This window comes from Cygnus olor, chromosome 6 (genome assembly GCF_009769625.2).
Source record: "Cygnus olor isolate bCygOlo1 chromosome 6, bCygOlo1.pri.v2, whole genome shotgun sequence".
NCBI classification, from domain to species: domain Eukaryota; kingdom Metazoa; phylum Chordata; class Aves; order Anseriformes; family Anatidae; genus Cygnus; species Cygnus olor.
The window spans coordinates 12,387,815-12,406,595 of record NC_049174.1 but is presented as its reverse complement, the minus strand read 5'-3'; the positions used below and the strand labels follow the sequence as shown (position 1 = coordinate 12,406,595).

At 46.4% G+C, this 18,781-nt stretch overlaps 1 long non-coding RNA gene across 2 annotated transcripts in view; it reads left to right on the top strand.

The window, feature by feature from the left end:
• LOC121072156 overlaps positions 1-18,781 on the top strand; it is a 145,762-nt gene that overhangs the window by 104,410 nt on the left and 22,571 nt on the right. The gene's annotated exons all lie outside the window — the stretch shown is intronic.

The window sequence follows — 18,781 nt, the reverse complement described above, 5'->3', positions numbered from 1 at the left end:
ATGAACACACAACTGAACTGATGCTATGTTTTTCCCTGAGTTCTTCTGGCTGCAAAAGTAGAGATTAAATCTGATTCTTATAAAGACAGTGTCATGAATCAAAAGTAACCAATCCAGCATAAAGCTTGCAAGCACAAAGCTTGCAATTCTTTGAACATTTTAGAGCCTGAACAGTACAATCACATGAGGTCAGCATCTTAGGTGGCTGCAGTGTTTTTGTTTCAAAGCCCTAAAGCCAGATGTAGCTTCATATTCTGGGGACAATTCTGAGTTACATAGCCAACTGTGCTCAAAGGAAGAGATCTTCAGGCAGAACCTTTCCTTCGTACTTGCAAGATCTGGGTGGAGTGAATGGTTAATCCTGGCATGAAGCTATGTGTATGTCTGCAGCAAGGTCTCAGATAAAATGCTTGGTAGATCACAGAAGGTTTAATGGAATTTATCAAGCTGCAGATGTCTTGTTCAGAACTTCTCAGAGGAGATGGCAGCAATACAGTTCTTCCGGGACACAAGAATCAGGAACAGCTGTAACTAATAGCTGCAAGTATAGACATGTATCAGTCAGTAGAGGTAGTTATCAGTTTCCTGGCTCCTTTAAATGCTTACAACTGATACTTACTCTTGTTGTTTTCACCCTTCTTTGGAGGAACTGAGCTACAGCTGGCGTGTATAGTTGGTGGTGAACAGGATGGCAATAATATCAATCAGTTTTAATGGAATTCCTTAGATGTGTGGAGCGTAAGAATACAAATATTAGCTAAAAATCAGGTTACTCATTTCAGATGGAAGCGTTTGGCTGTGGATATGTTTTGAATACTGTGTTGCATGATGACAAACAACCCCAAAAGAGATCAGAATTACTGTAAGTTTGAAAAAGTTTATTCTAACTGGAGGAACTGAAGGAATGCAGCAATTATCTGTCCAGGAAACTAGCCTCATGACAGTGTTTTGTAAAGATGTAAAATCAATCACATATTAAATGGGAGGCCCAAGCCCAAACTGAGAAATGTGTTTTGAAATGGACTTAACGCTGGCAGAAGTTGGGAGAGATCAGAAACACATCTTGAGAACTGGCTGCTTCCTCTCAGCTGAACACTTTCCAGGAATCCTTTTACCTTCATGCCAGGAGGTCGTATTTATTTTACTAGTAGAGGCAGGTATTCACTGCTATGTTGTCTGTGGTATATTAGCAACAATGGAGAATTCCCAGCAGGCACGTGTGGCACCCTGGGGATCATGCAAAGTTGACTCCTGATCTCAAACTTGCCTTTTTTTTTCTGAAAGTGTTACCTAGCCCTGCTAAACCAGCTGTACTCATCCATCATACTTTGCCTCCCCAGTCTTTGGGAAGAGAAGAGCAGAGATGTTGTGACATCAGCTGTCAATACTATGGATGCAATACTCTTTTACCTGACATCAGTCAGCTGTTACTCCAGATGCCAGAGCCAAGGCTGGTTGTGTTTTGAAGAGAGGGACTAACTCCGTGCTGCTGCACCCATAGGCTGCACTGCTACTCGCACTCATTGTGTCTGAGTAGTTTGCTGTGCTGCAAGTAGGAGCAGAATTCGTATTTCTGCTTTTTCCCTGTTACTTCACCCATGTGTCCTGTTGACTTCTGCACACCACACATTTATCTGTGACATCTCTTTCTCTACTGGTGTTTTCTCTTTACTTATCTAGAGATTTAGATAACTCCCAGTTGGTGATGTCTGGCAGAACAATGTATGCCATTGATAGTACAGTTTCTAGCCAGCTTGCCTTTCTCTTTCCTGTTTGACCTTTTAAATTTTGTTATTTCACAAATATTCAGTCTTGAAATTTTACACACTGACGAAACCTAAAAGAAAATTCTCCACTGGTAAAGTTGTCAACAAACTAGCCAAACCTTGAAAGGATATCATTTCACTTGAAAATGCACCCTCACAGGTAATTGATAGCATAGCCATCTTTCAGACCAGATGGTTTCCTTTTGGATGCTTACACAGAATAAAGTCTGAGGAGCAAAGTAGCCCTTATACCCTCAAAACACAGCCTGTCATTGCTTTTTAGACTAAAATCACCATTCCAGAAGGGTATAAGCTAATGAAAAGAATCTTTGCATTTCACCTGATGATAATTAGCTGCACTGCAAGAGAAAAATAATTTCTATGCATTGGTTGGTTCTTTCTCTAATATTTAGCATCGCAAGATATTAAACATGGATGTGTGTGTACATACATATATATGCAATTAATATAAAACAAATATAAAGTTACATTGCAATTTATACTTGCATTTATCTCATGCTCTTCTTCACAGAGATCCATAAAGGGGTAAAATCTAGAATGTTTTCATTGGAAATGAAGCCACTTATTGTGTGGAATTAACACAGTGTTTACAGTACTTCATAATCATGTCTAATAGTTCATCTAGCTTTCCCTTTTGGGACCATCATACAGGTTGTAGTAGTATAACATTACTTGACTTCAGTGTTGAGCATAGGAAGAAGCATGGCACCAGCCCTTCTTCATCTTGTGTGGAGAAGCTTTAAGCACTGCACTGTTCAAAGGTACGTGACATGCTGGCCATTTTCTGCTGCAGTGTGTTATACACTGCCCAAGCAGAGGTTCCCCCTCTGCTCTGGAAACATAGCAGAACAGATGGGAATATCTAGGAGGATTGCTTGTGGTGTGTATTGCACTGGTTAGGGTAGAGGTGGTGAAAGAAAGCATCTGTTTAAGATAGGGAGATTCTGGGGAGGCAGAGAAGAATCACCCACTTTGAGTGTGAATGTAACAGTACGCTTCAGCAGTTCTAGCAAAAAAAAATCACTTGCTGAAATTATCTGTGTGTTACAGAAGGAAAACACCATGTATTTAATCAGTGGCAGCCTAACTGCAAAGTGTCTCAGATGTTGCTTTTTTGTGCTTTTTTGTGGGAAACTGTACTAACGGACTGTACTCTCCTGAACGGATGAGAATAGGAGATTGTGGGAGGAGGGAGAGGATATTTGGGCCAAATAGAAGGGGAAACGTGTTTTCTAAGGAGACAATACTTGGGCATCCGTCAGTGGGAATTATGATGGCTATACAATTCTCCTGCTTTTTGTCTGTCTTCCCTGTGAGCCTATAGAGTCACAGAATCATAGAGTCATTTAGGTTGGAAAAGACCTTTGAGATCATCAAGTCCAGCCACATTTGGCAGAAGAGACTGCAGGACCAGCAGTATGGGTTGTGCGAATGTGATAGGAAGGAAAAAACTTAAGGTTTGTGAAAGCAAAGCAGTGTAAGAGAGACCAATCTACTGTTCTGGCAAAACTGGCATTAATATGAAATCTGGGGGCTAATGTACCTACAGACCATACTAGGTTCCCCTTATGTACATTTTTATTTAAAAAAAATAATAAAATAAATATATTTTTTAAGTTCTACTACTCTTTTTGTCTCTAAGAAATTGCTTCATCGGAACGAAGCAGTCGGATAGGTGATTCATGTAGCACTCATCACCATGTCCAGCCTGAGTAACGTTATCTGATTCCTGGAAGCCTTATCCTTCCCATCTCCACTTCTTGTTCCACCCTTGTCTTACAGTGTGTTCAAGCTGGAAGCAGGCAAGGGCAGGGACCTTGCTGGGTCATGTTTTTGCAGTGTTTGTGCAAGAGAGCCCTAATCCTAATTTTTGAGCCTTTGGGGAACAGCGTAAATCAAAGCAGTTGTAACGTAGATCTTGCTTGTGGAATGAGAGGAGTTTGTCATCTGAAGAAGAGTGCTGTAAGCGCACTAGTGCAGGCTCTCCCATGGCATAGCCTTTGTGGAGGGGCTGGACACTGCCCAGAGAGCCTGGCTACGCTGGCAGTTCCCTCCCTGGGTTCCCAACCAGGAATTCCCTAAGTACCAACAGCATTGGTGAGGCTGAGGCTGGGACAGCACCCCAAGTAGGTGCCTTTGGAAAGGTTCAGCTGTCCCTTTGTGTGGCCCTCTGGGCCTTGGCATAGCCAGGCCTCGAAAAGGGCAGAGAGGAGAAGGTCAGGAGATGAAAGGATGTTTAGAGTAAAATCTTCTGCTGAGATGCAAGGCAGAATGACTTTGTCACTCAATTAGCCTGGACTTTCAAAGCACAGGATGAAGTGTGTGATGCAGCAATGCAGCCCTTGTAAGCGCAGCGTGTGGGAGGCGGTGGCAGAGGGGCAGGAAGTGAAGAGGGTTTGTTCAGCAGCTGGCACAGCAGCTGGGCCCTGCCAGCTCCCATACGAGTTGCATCATGACTGTTGGTGACCAGCTTCTTCTCTGGCCGTGGCATTTGGCACTCTGCTAAGTCTGCTCTTAGTTCTTCCTGGTGCGAGGCGCATCGGCAGACACGTGCCCTGAGGAAGAAAAGAGCCCAGGACCAGCACAGAGCTGGTCTATGCAAAAGGTTTTAAGGCCTGCTCATATTAAGAGATTAACACATCAGTTAGTGGCTTCTAAACTACAGAGTGGCAAAACTGCTTTGAGAAGCCAAATAGCCTTGAATGATATGGTTAAATCCCTATTAGCTACTGTGTACTTACTGAATGCTTTGGCTTGAAGGCTGAGCCATTTCACGCACCCTTCTGTCCAACTCACTGAGCACCAGCCAAACTCTCATCATGAAGTGTGAAACTCAGAACCACATGAGAGGAAGTAGCTCCTGATGGAATTCAAGGCCTCTGGAGCTGTGCGGAAAGGATGTAAATAGATGCGAGGGTCTTCTTCCAAGACCTTTCTAACGCAGGCTGCCCAGTCCTCCTGGCTCAGAAGTACTCAGATACCAGCTGTATATGTAGCTGATTTGTCAGTGTAATGTGTGTTTTTCAATGCTGTATGAACACTGCAAACATGTGCACAGTGGCTGGGATTGTCAAGTCACAGGAATTAAGGCACTTGTAATGGGGCTGGTGCCTAAATCCTGGAGACTGCCAGGAAAGTCAGGCACAGAAAATGTTCTGAGAACACCCTGAGGAAGGAGCTCAGTGTCCGAAATGGAAGCTGATAGATTTTACAGGGGAGGTGTCTGTTTAAAGCATTTTCCTGAATCCTGGTGTCATTTAATGGTCTCGAGATGACTCTGTAAACCACTCCTTATCACAGCTAGGTCCAAAAAAACTGTTCTGGGAAGCCAGGAATGGTTGGATTTTATAGAGGTGATATAACCTGTTTCCTTTTATGTTTTGTGTCCTTCTTTTCTTGTCAGCCCCACAGCACCTCTTGCCAGTGTCAAGCACTATTAGATCAACCGCTGTAGTGCATCACGCTAAAGATTTCTCGTCCAAAAGTGGAGATCTGACTGAATTTCCAGCTCTCTGTGCTGTAGGGAAGCCAGAGAATGGCTGAGCATTTGTTCCTGTGCTTCTTCAGCTCGAGCAAAGAACATTGCTTTTACCTCTCTGTGGTCTGGGTGACTTGGAGCATCCAAACTATTCCACTCCAGCCTTCCAACCCCAAGGAGTCGTATTGTATACATTGTTTGAACCCAGACTCTGGTACCAGGCATTTCTTTTGGCAGGGAAATCAGAGAGTAGGGTACTGAGGCATTCTGCACCTTCCAGACAGCCTGCCTTGGGAAGCAAGGACCCAGACTGCTCCACGGTGTGGTGTACAAAAGACAGTGTGGCTATAGCCAAAGTGTCCTGAAAGGATGCTCAAAACCAACCATTTTGGGTGGGATAGCTTGATAATAACACCCTCATCTTCAGTACCTTCAGTACCAAGTACAGGTGCTTCTGTAAGTGATGGTGCCTGGCAGAGGGAATCACACCCACTGTAGCTTCTTGGCAGCTGAGCAACAACAGTCCGCAGTCTGAGCAACTCACTTGTGAGTAATCATTGTGGAAAGCAAGCTTTGCCTATTTTATCTTTTGTTAAGTTTTCCTGCAGCCCAGTTGCCATCAGAACACTGCTATCAGCACAACATCCATCAGAAAGTGGGAACCTGTGTTATTAGAAGGGAAAAAGAGCATCAGCTGCATTCAGGAAGGGAGAACTGGTACCAATTTACGGTTTACTGTCAAAGGGCCTGACGAGTATCTTACTGAAACTGATGGAACAACTGGCATTGATAGTATCGAGTTCAGCTTCAGCATGAAACTCGGAGAGCACTTTGCAGCATCTAATGATGGCTTCCGACATAACCGCCTTGGAAACCTGAGCTGCCTTCCTTCCAGCCCATTCTGGTCCAGGTTGGCTTGTGGTTCTTTGTTCACTAAATCTCTTGTTGACTAAATCTTCTGGGACAAACACGTAACTGGTGCTTAAATCCCCAGACAAAGGCAAGCACAGATGCCTTTTCTGCTTTGAAATATCCAAGGTCTTTCTCTGCATAGCAAGAATCTGTGCCCTGAATGGACTCAGGGAGGGCAGAAAGGAACTTGCTGTCTGCGAGGCCTGGTTAATATGCCTCTGACTGGCCGCCTTTGTGCCTTCTCTTTAGCTCCTTGTGAATGAGAATGGCCTGCTGGCAGGTAGCCTGAGGGCTAGATATGGCTCGCTGTGAAAGGATGAGCTGGGAAACAGGAGCAGGAATAAAAGTAGGGAGCAGCAGATGAGAAGAAGGGAACCCTTCTCCTTGATGAGCACTTTACTACTGAGACTACATCTGTGTGTAGTGTAGCCTTCTCTCTTTTTGTCTGCAGCAGATCCCTACAGCACCTGTTAGCCTTCTAATTGTTACCTGCTTAAAAGTTGCTCAGTGCCGTTTGGGAACCAGCCTTGCTTTGCTGAGTGTTTTCTCCACTCCCTCAGCACCCCAAGGCTGAACCGCAGGTTCTGTATCTGAAGGCAAGGGTTTTAGGTGCCACGTGGCAGTGGCATTGGTGAGACCCTGAACCTTGGTACATGTTGCTGATGTATTTTCTAGTTTGGGGAGATCCCAATTGTTTCATTTACAAGACACACACTGTGTGGGCAGACCTTTCTGCCCTGCTGTTTGCTGCCAGACTGTTTTTAGATACTAGCCACAAATTCGAGGAGCTAAAATTTGTTGCAGTGTCAAAGTTAGATGTAATAAATCAGAAATAGCATACTAAAAGGGTGCTCTACTTCAGCACAGCAAGTAGCCTGCTTCCAGCTTCTAGAATTCGCTTCATAAACCCAGTCGCTACAGCTGATTCCTTTTATTTGCTAGGTTAAAGGTTGGACCAGATGAGGTATTTTCCAACCTAAATGATTCTATGATCCTGTGATTTCTTTGTATAATTTTAGTGTGAAGGCAAAAGTAAGTTTACAGAAGCTCAGACTGGTTTGCAAGATACCTACTCAGTTTTCCAGGTGGATTCTAAACATGTTTAGAAGCTTCTCTTCTGTCTCACTCAGAAGCTATTAAGCGTAAGGAGTGTGTTCAGCAGCTGACAATTGTATTGAGATTTGGAAATCATAATGAGAGAAGAAATAGCCCACCAAGATGATGTAGCTCATGTGAAGCTAACAGGGAGAAACACCCAATGATCATTCAGTGTTAAGCATGAAAGCCTAGGATGTGTTCAGGCTGATTTTGAAAGAAGGAAAGAAAAAGAAAAAAAAAAAAGGAATAAGCATTCACTGAGAAGAATAAGAGAGGAAACAGGAACTAGATGCCCTCTGGCTCCCGGTGGGTGCTGTGAGGGGAAGCACAGTGAGCTGTGCCTGTGCTGGGCTGTCAGAGCTGGGGCAGTGGGAGCAGCAGGCTACGTCTGTCATTGCTGTTCATGTACCTAACTGATGGAGAATTGAGGCCGTGCGTCCTCCAGTTGGTGCTGTAGGGGCTTGCACTTGCAGTGTGCGTAGGAGCTGACAGGGTGATACACTTCCCTCAGCAAAACATCGGGGTCTCAGTCCTCTGGTAGCTCACACGAGGCTTGTTCTCCTCTGCTGGGAGCTCCGAGCGCTGCAGAGTGTGCCTGTGGCTGGGCCCCAGCACTCCTCTTCCAGCTCCATGTCTGTAGCAAGAGAGCTGTGTGGAGAAAGTGTCGTTAGAAAGCCCTTGGTCCTTCTTGGCTGTTGCTGCTGTGTTTTTAGTCTGGGGGAAGGTCTCAGGCATTTCATTTCCAAGAAGCATTTCAGTGAGAATTTTCTGCACTAATTGCCATGTTCTTTGCTGCCAGAGACGCAGGGTTTGTACTTGGTGCACTTTAAAAGTGGTGGAGGGTGACAGGGTTTTAAGATTTAATCTCCAGCAAGTGACTCTTTCGTTGGGGGTAGGTGAAATGTTACTATCATCTGTTCAAAGGTGGAGTGACAGTTTTGTACTAGCACCCAACTAACTGCATCTCAGAAAAATGCTGATACAATCGCATGTGAGAACTGGATGAGATGAGACACTTTTCGCTGAGTTTCTGCAGCGCGCAGTGGAAGCTGCTGGTATTTGATGAGCAGTAACAAGCTGCCCTACTGTGAAACCCCACCAGTGCCAATTGTTTATGCCAAGTCTGCTGAGCAGCGAGGATGCTGAAGGGGCAGTCATGTTTAGCACAATGAGATCCGGGGACACGGATATGTTGCAGTGTTAATTCCTGATTATCGTTGCTGCTGATGAGAATTTCTCCAGTTTCACAGAGGCAGAAAAGTGCCCTCCTGAAAAGAGGAATGATGGTTGGCAAGTGTTTCTGCGTGAGCTGGTCCCATCGGGTCAGACCTCATTCTCCCTATGCCTCGGGTGTGCAGATCCAGGGTGCTGGGTTAGCCTAACCTCAGTGTTGCAACTACAAATTACAGAATTACACTCCAGTCCCCCTCATCCTCAGTAGCTTTGTTGTTGATGAGGGCTTGCAGAGAGCGCCTTCAAGATGCATTACCTTAATTCGTGGTTTGCCTTGCCTCCCTGCACCTCTTCCTCCTGCATGCTCTGCAGCTTCCCTGTTCTCTGCGGCGCTTCAGCCTTGCCCGGCCTCAGTGCAGCTCTGGGAGCCCAGCACCTCTCTGCCCGGCCCTCAGCAAGGGGCCTGGGGGGTCACCTCTGTGTCCTGGGACAGCTTTGCACTTGGGCACTGCTCGTTCCTTGTACAGGCTGGGGGGACCTGCACAGGCAGGCACCACAGGGGCGCAGACGACTGCAGGACTGCAGATGATTCACAGGAGTACGATCAGGGTGTTTTTCTGGTGTAGTATGGGGACTCGTTACAAAGCAACGAACATTTTTCCATTTGGCAATTTGAGAGCAGGTTTCTTGCACTGGCTTGTCTTTGGGTCCCTCTGGGGTGGAATGGGGAGATACCTGCTTCCTAACTTCTCAGACTGAGCCTTTGTACACCTCCCAGCTCCTTGTATCCTTCTGTGAGGTCCTTATACACTGTTTCCCAATCTCCCCCTCTTCCCCTCCCTTATTAGGGTTATTCAGCCCCCTCTGCTTCCTGCACAAGAAAAGGCTCGGTTGGTTTCCAGACTCTCACCTTCCAAAGCTCTCTCTTTGGCCAGAAGAGAGTGACAGACCTCGTTGAAACTGTGGAGCCAGAAACTGGATGCCAGGACCCTGTTGTCCCTTTCAGTGTTGCAAAAACATCTGTACAACTCTGTATTCCCCCACCAGGTCAGGGGCCCTTCACTGCAAGCCCTGGAAGAGCAAATTGACAAATACCTGAGCCAGAAACAGACCTTCCCTGCAAGGAGGCTGGCTACAGTGTTAGAGGAGAGGGAAATTGAGAGTCATTAAATGGGAAAGGACCAACTCATCACGTGCCCTGGACTTCTTAAGCAAACACAGCAGGAGAATAGAGTAACTGTGCCTCCCCTTCCCCCACACAAATAACTGGAGTCCTTATTTCAGCAAGTGCTGCACAGCACACAGCTACGTGACTCATTTTCATTTTACAAGGCTTCTTGGTTTTAACTGTGACAAAATTCAATGCCTGTAAAACTCTTGAATTTTTATTGTCACCTTCAGAAAACGGCACACCTCTTCATTTGGCTGTCGGTGGCCTCAGACTTCTTCTTCAGAACTTCCCTTGCTAGGACACGTTGGAGGATTTAAGGGATGGTCAAACAATTTCCAGATTCCCCAGTCTGTGCAGCCCACAAGCTGTAACAGTGCAGGTACAAGGAATATGTTTTGCTATATCAACTTCTTGTGTCCTAAGTGCTGTTAGAAAGGCAGAGAGTGCTTGCTCTAATGCTATCGTGAACACTCCCGCAAAGCAGACCTGCCCTCAATATACCGTCTTGACGTGGGCTTTCTCAGGGGGTAGTGGAGTACTCCTCTTTTGTGTCTGGCTGATCCTTTTCTGACCAACAGTTCTCTGTCCTTCAGCTCTGATGTGGCTTTACCTTTCCCTAAATTGTAGGTGACCTTGTTTTAGTGTTTATATAGAGGCCCACCCCCACTCCCCCATTCATACCCTGGAGAATCTGGTTTTCTTCATGGCATCTCAAGCCCTTTGTGTGTATGAGTAATGCACTCTTGAAGCCCAGCCCTAGAAACTGAGGTCTGAGCTGGCCCATCCTTGTGAGACTGAACCCCTTGTATCTCAACTGGACACACAGCTCGGCCCTAGAGAGCCGAGGCCAGGAGCAGCTCACAGGCATGGGATGCGGGAGCTCCCTGTGAACTCCTGCTGCTCCCTATTCAGGGATTGTGCCAGGGCAGGCTGTGAGGTCCAGGGTGGCTCAGCATTGCCAAGTCTGCCTTGCTTCATTCAGCAGCAAGGGATTTGTGCAGCCCTCTGGTCCCCACGCCAACACAGTGGGGTCCGGTGTCAGAGCAACAGCATGAAACCCCCAAAATGCCCAACAAGAACATCAGCTTTCCTGTGCTGTCCCTCGCACTTGCTGTAGGAGACTGTCTGCAGAAGAACAGCTTTGTCTGCCCTACAGTATGACAGTCAGGCCCCTGGCTCGCTTCTGAAGTGCCAGGAGAGGGGCAGCTGGCCCGGGCCATGGTGCAGCAGCTGCTAGAGCATCTGCCACGAGACCCCACCTGATTAGAAGTGCTTATCTGCTGCAAAACTTCAGGAAAGCTGCCTGGAACTGCAGTGAAATCCATCATTCTTTGACACTTAGTTTGTGCAATGAAAACCATCACCATCAGGGTACCAGTGAATTTGAGCTGGAAGCTTTCCATTTGTTCTATCATTTTAAGGGGCTACTATTCAATTTGTAACAGGTGTGGGTAAAACCAGATGTTGGGATCAGCCATCCAAGAAGGAAATCCAGCTCTGCAGCCCTTACCCAGAGAAGACTCTCAGTGACTGAGCATTTTCTGATGACCTACTTGTCCCTCCTACTCTCTAGACACAAAAACAGTTTCAAATAAGTCAGTGGATTATTTTTTAGTTAGGTATTGTGGCAAGCTAACAGTAGGTAGGGAAGCTATTATCCCATAGGAAAAAGTCACTTCAATCTTCTAGTACACAGTTGACTGTGCAAAAATAACTGAAATAAAAATAAAAATGTTATTTTTCTGCTCAGATCATTCAGCCTGATTTGCATCATGGCTAAGAACTCTTCTGGCACAGCTGAGGAGACAGTGAACTGCAACGTGGCTGAGAAGAAACAACAAGAGAGAAGGGCAGGAACTTCTTAATCCATATAATTGCCAAGCCAGCATATTATGTTAGTATGGACTAACATCTCTCATTTGCTGGCCTCTTCAGATGTCTCTGATCACTCTGTGTGACAGCAGAGAGAGGCAGAAACTGGTTTTAGGAGATTTTCAACAAGCAAGAGTCGTAGAGGGAGTTTCTAAACTGTAGATTTTAATCAGTAATCCCTAGGAACATGATGATGCTTAGCTTCCATGATTTCATTATATTTTTCTGTCACTGCAGAGGATTTAGTCTATTGAAGACCGGAAACACATTCAGGTGGAAAAAACATATTTCTTATCCTCAGGAGCTCGCAGTGGGCTAAAGCCAAGCTAGCCATGGATGGGACATGGGTTACTCTAACAGAAGTGTGAATCTTTCTTTAATTTTATTAAAAGGGATCCTTTTCTGTGACAGATAGTTAAAGAAAAAACCTCAGTGCAATCCAAAGAGCTGAGGGTGGTTTTGATTGCTGTTGGCTACTCAAGTGCAGCAGAATAACCAGCTTCTGGCGGGCATTTTAGAGACAGACTCTCTAGAGATTGAAGCAAAAGGACTAAAAATGCATATGTGTACAGAAGGGGGAGCAGAGAAGCCTCTAGCGAGGTATCAAGCCTCTCACCCCAGCAGAAGTTACTGCACTGGGGTGTTTGGCACTGGACCCTACAGGAGGCTGCCCAGCATCAGCACTGCCAGTGCTATTTGAAGGGTCCCCTACCCCAGGCACCATCCCTGGCTCTCCCTCAGTATGGACGAGCTCAGTGCGAGGGAGAGGTGGCTGTGGCGAAGTGTGTGTGCAGGTGTCACACTAGTAGGTGTAATTTTTCTTTTTCTTCTCTGAAATTAAATTTACACTGTTAACTTCAATACGAGCAGTTTCCCCAGCACCAGAAACATCTGCTAGTTTTTTCTCCCTCTCCCCTGCCTCCCTTATTCACTATTTTCCCTTCAGAGTCTCCCTATTAATAAAGGAATAAAAATTCATCACCGCAGCTGTCTCACTGTTGCTCTGCTGCTCTGTGCTTAATGTTCAAGCTGGAAAGCCAGTGATTTTTTTAATTTAGAAACAGGAGAAAGATGACCTACACTGCAGATTTGGTGCAGCTTCTCTGCTCTGCCGACACTCCTCTCCTCCCGTGCTGGGTGAAAACTGTCTCGGTTTTCACAGTGGTAATTTCTGCTCCTAATACCGAGTCCTGAAGGGCTCAGCTCCTGAAGTTGTTACCAAATCATTAAACACCCACTGGAGATTTCTCTTAGATTTGGTCACATGGGTGAAAGGGAAAGAGGGGAGAAAGAATATGGTTAAGTAAATAATGTCCTGGGTGTGAGAAGTGAGGGAATTTTCATTTGCTTCCCATCAAATCGTACTCGTTTTGCCTTGGAGCTGGCTCTGGCACTGTCGTGTTTCACTGAGTTTTTTGTGCCCAAATGTCATTAAAACTGGGAACAGAGGGCAGAAAATTTGCATCAAAATCTCAGCATCACACCTTGGTTCAGCCACATAAATACCATTACACTTCTGTGGTGGTTTGTCTGCAGCAGCAGCAGTCCCGAGCTGTACCAGTGGGCAGGAAGGTGGTATTGCAGCTGTGTCCACCCCGGGATCTGGATTGTGTCCCTAGGTCAACGACAATTTAGTTTCCTTCAAACAAGGATTATGTTCCTTTATGTCTCCGGGCATTGAATATAAGTCCCTGTAATAATTTCTTGTTGCTAGTATGATAATTTTTGGTAGAAACTCCAAGGAGAAGCATTTAAGCTGTCGCACATTGCTGCATGTTCAAGGAGTCCCTCAGCTTGTGTGGAGGAGCCCATGCTACCACGTTATGCTGGCACAGTGTTGTGAGAATAGCTGTGTTTGCCCTGCGGGACGAAAGGAACATGGCAACTGGGGCACAGGAGACAAGTGTGCCACTCTGGTGTCACTTGGTTTGGAGGAAATGAAGCCAGGATAGCCAAGGCATTGTGTCTTTAAAAATAATCCCAAAAAATGCATGTGGAGGGGTTAAGTGGAGACCTACATTAGTCTTACCCTCTGGTGCCCTGCAGCTTTTAATTGATCAGGTCCAATTATTCAGCCTATATCCATTTGAATAGTGGATAATACTGGAAGGAATTCGCTTTCAATAGGATTTATGGCCCCCTTCCCTCAAGTCATTTTCAGATAAGAGATTATAAATGTTAGAAAGTCTGCACAGATTGGTGTGATCCAAGCAGCAATAATTCATTGCTGTTAATGCTGCAGTGTATTTATTCAGGGAACAAATTGGAAATCAGGAGGAGAGGAGACAGTTAGTCTTTTAATATGCAGGAAAACAATTGTTTATAATTATTCTGCCTTTAATTCAGAGAACAAACACAGCTGTTGTTTGAGGCTCTTAATCTGATTACAGAAGTGCTACCCTTTCAGACCACAGTGAGCCAAGGGGACAGGCAGTGCCCTGAGCCAGCAGACAGCACGTTTCTTTTGCACAGGAGACTCAGGTGAGAAAAGGACCGGACTTGCTTCCAGCTTGTGATTAGCCCTATGTGCTTCAGCTTGTTTCAGACATGCTACTTTCCACCTTGTATTTAATGTATTCCTTGCTTGGCTCATGCACCCAAGGTGGACTGGGAACCAGTCAGCTGTGGTTCTGTGCTGCTGGATGCCTGTTTCTGATGTGCTGGGAAAGTTCCAAAGTTTTTTTCTCACCTTGCCTCCACCTCCTGCCTTCTGTCAACTGCCAAAACATCACACTTGCTGGTGGCAGCAAAGAAGTCGAGGTAGCATCCCTTCTTACACAGCTGATGGTGGTGTCTGGAAGCTCCAGCCAAGCTCAGGGCCCTGTCATGTGAGGGTTTGTGGGAACCAGCCCCGCTCCCTGAAAACCTCACACTGTTGGGAGACAAAGCACTTTGGGAGGGAGCAAACATTGCTTCCCACCTTGCCCCAAGTCTCCTCTTCCATCCTGTCCTTGCAGAGGTGAGTGCATAAAAAGCTTTGACACCCATAGAGGATCTGGGAGACTGGGCCAGGATTTTCTAGCTCTTACAAACACATGAGCTACTGAAGAATCATTTAAGAAGTGTAGCTGCCTTTCTGAAATGGGGTGCTCTTACACTCCTTTTTATTCTCATAATGGAAACATTATTGAGTGATCAGTTCAAATGAGCTTCAATCTACAATGTGCTAATGTGGTTATATCCCATGGCGGCTGTCAGATTGGAGAGGATGGAAATACCCAAACTTTCATTTACCTGTCTAGGGAAGTTTGATGGGATTCAGACATTTATCCCCCATCCTCTGTAGCAGACAAAGTGAAACAAATGTTCTTGAGTGCTGGTGATAACTTGCAAGGAACAGAGGTGGTGAGCAGAAAATAATGTGATGAAAAGAGACTACAGGGAACGAATAAGAGCATATGTCCTATTTTGCTGCAGGGGCCTTCTGTTTAAAGCAAACACTGGATTTTGGATGTAGTATTGTTCTACCTATGCAACTGTGGAGGGTTTTTTTTCTTTCTTTTTTTTGTCTCTTTGCTTAGTCTTCAGCAGCAGAGATCTCTCAGGTTTCAGAGTCTCTCTGTAATTAGAAAGAACAGCTTAAATCCTGACTTCAAACGAGAAGCCACCAATCTGCTGTGTAAACAGAGAGCTTGAGAGAGCTCCCAGGAGGGTCTTTAAAATCTGTTCTCCTAAACCCCTGGGGGGCAGGAGCCAGATCTTGGAGGGGATGAAACCCATCATTGCTACCAGACAATCCCACGTGAACATGGAGGGGCATGGGGTGGAAGCTGCCCAGTGCAGCTGCACAGCGTATAGGTGCCTACTTTAAAAGCATGGCTCTTACACTTTAATGCCAGATCTCTGCTCTTCTGGGTCCCCAGGCTGTACGACTTCGTCTGCATCAGGAGAGAGTCCAAATGATTTTCTGCCAGGTAGTTGAATTGCACAGTGCATGGTGCTGCCTTCTGTCAGCTACAGGGAAGGAGGACATGTGGAAAATAATGTGATACCTGCTCCAGCATCAAGTCTGCAAGGACAGAGTTACCTCTTCAACATGTTCTGTGTAAATTTGAGCTGGCAAGTGACACCTCAGGTCTTTGAGATGGACTGTGCTTCAAACTGCACTGGCAGCAGGTTCCCTGCAGCTGTCCCTGCCTTCCTGTGGAGCCACAGCCCCAGTGGGTTGAGTGTGATGGGTCTGGATCCAGAAGGGGCTTCAGAGCAGCCTGCAGGGGCCTTCCCCACTGCGTTGCAACCAGAGCAGTAGCACTGTGCTCTGTCTTTGGGTGGGTACTGAGAACAGGCTGAGGAGATAGGCTGAGGTGTGAAAGTCTACCAGACCTTCTGCAGAGGATAAGGAAAATCTCTGGAGCAGATCTCTAGTTCCACACTACCCTCCCTGCCTGTGCTAATTGTTGTTAAGGGGATTTTAATGTTGCTATGAACAGGAATCTGTGGAATTCCCTGGTATGCACATGCAGCTGACTTGCCCTGGAAAAGGCCAGTATAGCAAATACAGTTGAGGCAGTGCTCGGTTTACAAGAGCTCATGGAGACTTTGGCAGGCCAAGAATGAATGAGATCAGCCCCTTCTAGCCTCAGCGCTCAGCAAAGATCGAGAAAGCTCCTGACAGCTTAAGAACTGATCAGGGAGCATATGACTGTATAAAGGCACCTTTATCCTCCCTTGTGCTGCCTTATTCTGGCTTAAATTGTTCACAGAGTGCCAGTCTTAGCATTGCAAGCCCGTCTGTACAGACTTCTTTACTTGCCACTGTGAAAATATAAAGAATAGACCTGGAGAAGAAAATTTTGCCTGCCATAGGTCTTTCATTGCAAAGCCAGCTGACATTCTCCCCAGGAGCTGTGCAGGCAGTGGCTGCAGTACATGCAAACTTCATTTCGGGGGGAAAGGCCTGTGGGCACCCTGCCCTGGCTCTCAGACCTGCCCTGCAGGAGTCCAATTCTTCCAACTTCTGTGCCTGCCCAGCACTCCCAGAACCTGTGGCTTTGTTAAAGGCTGCTATGCAACATGGACCCAAAGTTTTGGAGCTCATGGGAGCAGGATGGGGTGTTGCTTTAATATAGGGGGGCGAAGCACATCTTTGCCTACTGGTGCAGGCTGCGAAGGACTCTTTTTGCTTCTCAAGGCCAATGTGTTAAGAAGTTGGCTAGATACCTGCCCCCTCTGTCTTCCCCAGTCATTCTTTCGTGCTCCAGCAGCTCTCCATCTGGTTATTGTATTCTGTGGCTAGGAGGCTCTACCAAACAGTTCTCTGCAGCTGTGAATACCAGTTCTCCAGAGACCAAGCAAAAGGCCCTCGCAGCAGCCCATCCTTTTGCTGGATGAATGGTGACAAAGAGGCAGTCGGCAGCACAATGAGAGGAGTCTCCTGGCCTTGTGACCGCTTCCCCGAAGCCTCCCATTCCTGCTAAGGGCATGCAGGCCAAAATCCACCTTGTTATTCTGGTCTAAATCCCGATAACTCTTGTGCAACATTTTGGGCAGCTGGCAAAAAGGCGTGTGCACTGTAGGAGCTAGTTGTGGAAGGGCTTTGTGGGAGCTAGCCCCGCTGTACGGGACAGACTGAAATCCGAAACCCAGAGCGCCCGTGACGCAGGCAGCCTCCCCGCACACAGATCTCAGGGCAGCACTCCTGGGCTCTGCCTCGTGCTGGGGTTGCTGCCACTGAAGCCAGAAGGAGCGAAGTGGAAAATCAGGCACAGCATTGTTTTAATTACAAATTTACAGTCGTTGTGGAAAGGAATTTTTTGTACCTGGCCTGCTGACTGGCAATACACCATGTGTATGCCATGTATACACTGTTGGAAATGAAAGGCAAAATTCTAGGGGGTGAAGTGTCTCAAGAGGCAGAGTACTCAGTCATCTCATGGACTGTGCTGGTGGAAATGCACAAGAGAAGAAAGAGTTACGACTGTCCTCTTGGACAAGTCCCCCTGAAGCTGCAGAGTTCAGCAGTATGCAAGAGAAGTGACACGAGATGTGACTTGGGATGAAGACAGCTGGTTAGCCTAAAGAGGAATCATTCAAAACAAAAAGCCCAATCTGTGACTGGGGCGAGTCAGTGTACTACATTTAGGTCATCTGGCCCATGGCGACATAGTGGAAGAGGTACTTGGAAAGCTATTATGCTAAGAGATGGGAGTGTGATAGTGGACAGCAAACTGCGTATCATGTGAGACTGCAGTGTGTTATGGTAGTAAGAGAAAGTAGCTAATGAGATTCTTATCTACATATGGAAAGGCATCAGATCACAGCCGAGGGAGGCACTGGTTCCTCTCAGTGCTTCTGATGAGATCCCAAGCAAAATATACTGCATGCAGTTCTGGGCTGCATCACAGCTGAAAGGTTTAGATAAATCGGGGAGGATTCAGGGAAAGGCACCAAGATGTACAAAAGGCCCTGAGAGGCTGATTGGTGAGGAAAGAAAAAAAAGTAAATAAGTGTAATGTAGATAAGAAGGGGCCTGAGAAAACGAGATTACATGTGTCCATGTGCTTGCCAGGTGTGAGTTCCACAAGGGAGGGGAATAATTTCAGTGGCTGTAACAGCCTATAACCAGGAACAATGAGATAAAATTATAAAACAGCATTGACACTGATGTTAGGTCATTCCTCCTCAGGGTACCATGCAGAAAAGTCTCCTCTGCAGAGAGGGGTGGGAAAGTGTTTTTGCATGGCATACCCAGCTGGAGAAAAGACGCTTGAGGCTGCTGCTTGGCCCTGATCCCTTCCATGATAATGGGTCCTAGTGACTGCTGTGATAAGGTTTTGGGTTTCCCTGCTCTGTTTTTTTTTACTTCTGTGTTATGGTAGATATTGATAGCTTTGCCCAGAGCACTTCCCTTCTCCTAGCTCTGCATGGATCTTCAGCATAAAAGTTAGGGCTGTGCTGAGAAAGGTCTTGCTTCAGCCGATCTCTCCCCCTCTGTTCAGAACCAGCAGGGCTGGGAAAGGGTGGCTTTGGAGGGAGTCTGGTGGGTGACTGCCATTACAGTCTGTTGGGAGAAAGTTGCCAGTAGTAGGGAAATAATGGTGTGTTGTGCATGTGATCCTTTGCCCTTTTGGCTCATGAAGGAGCCTCAATCAGTCCTGCCCCTCTGGGTAGGGGATGGGAGTGCACACTGGGCCCTCTGTTAATAGCTGGGAAGAAATTCAAGCAGTCAGCACCACCTCCAACACAGGCAGCCCCTCAGTCAGTGGAATAAGGCGTGAGTTTCTCGACTGTAATGAGCTTGTTTTTCCATGAGATTGCTGTAATAAGCTGTAATGAACAAAGAGCTGCAGG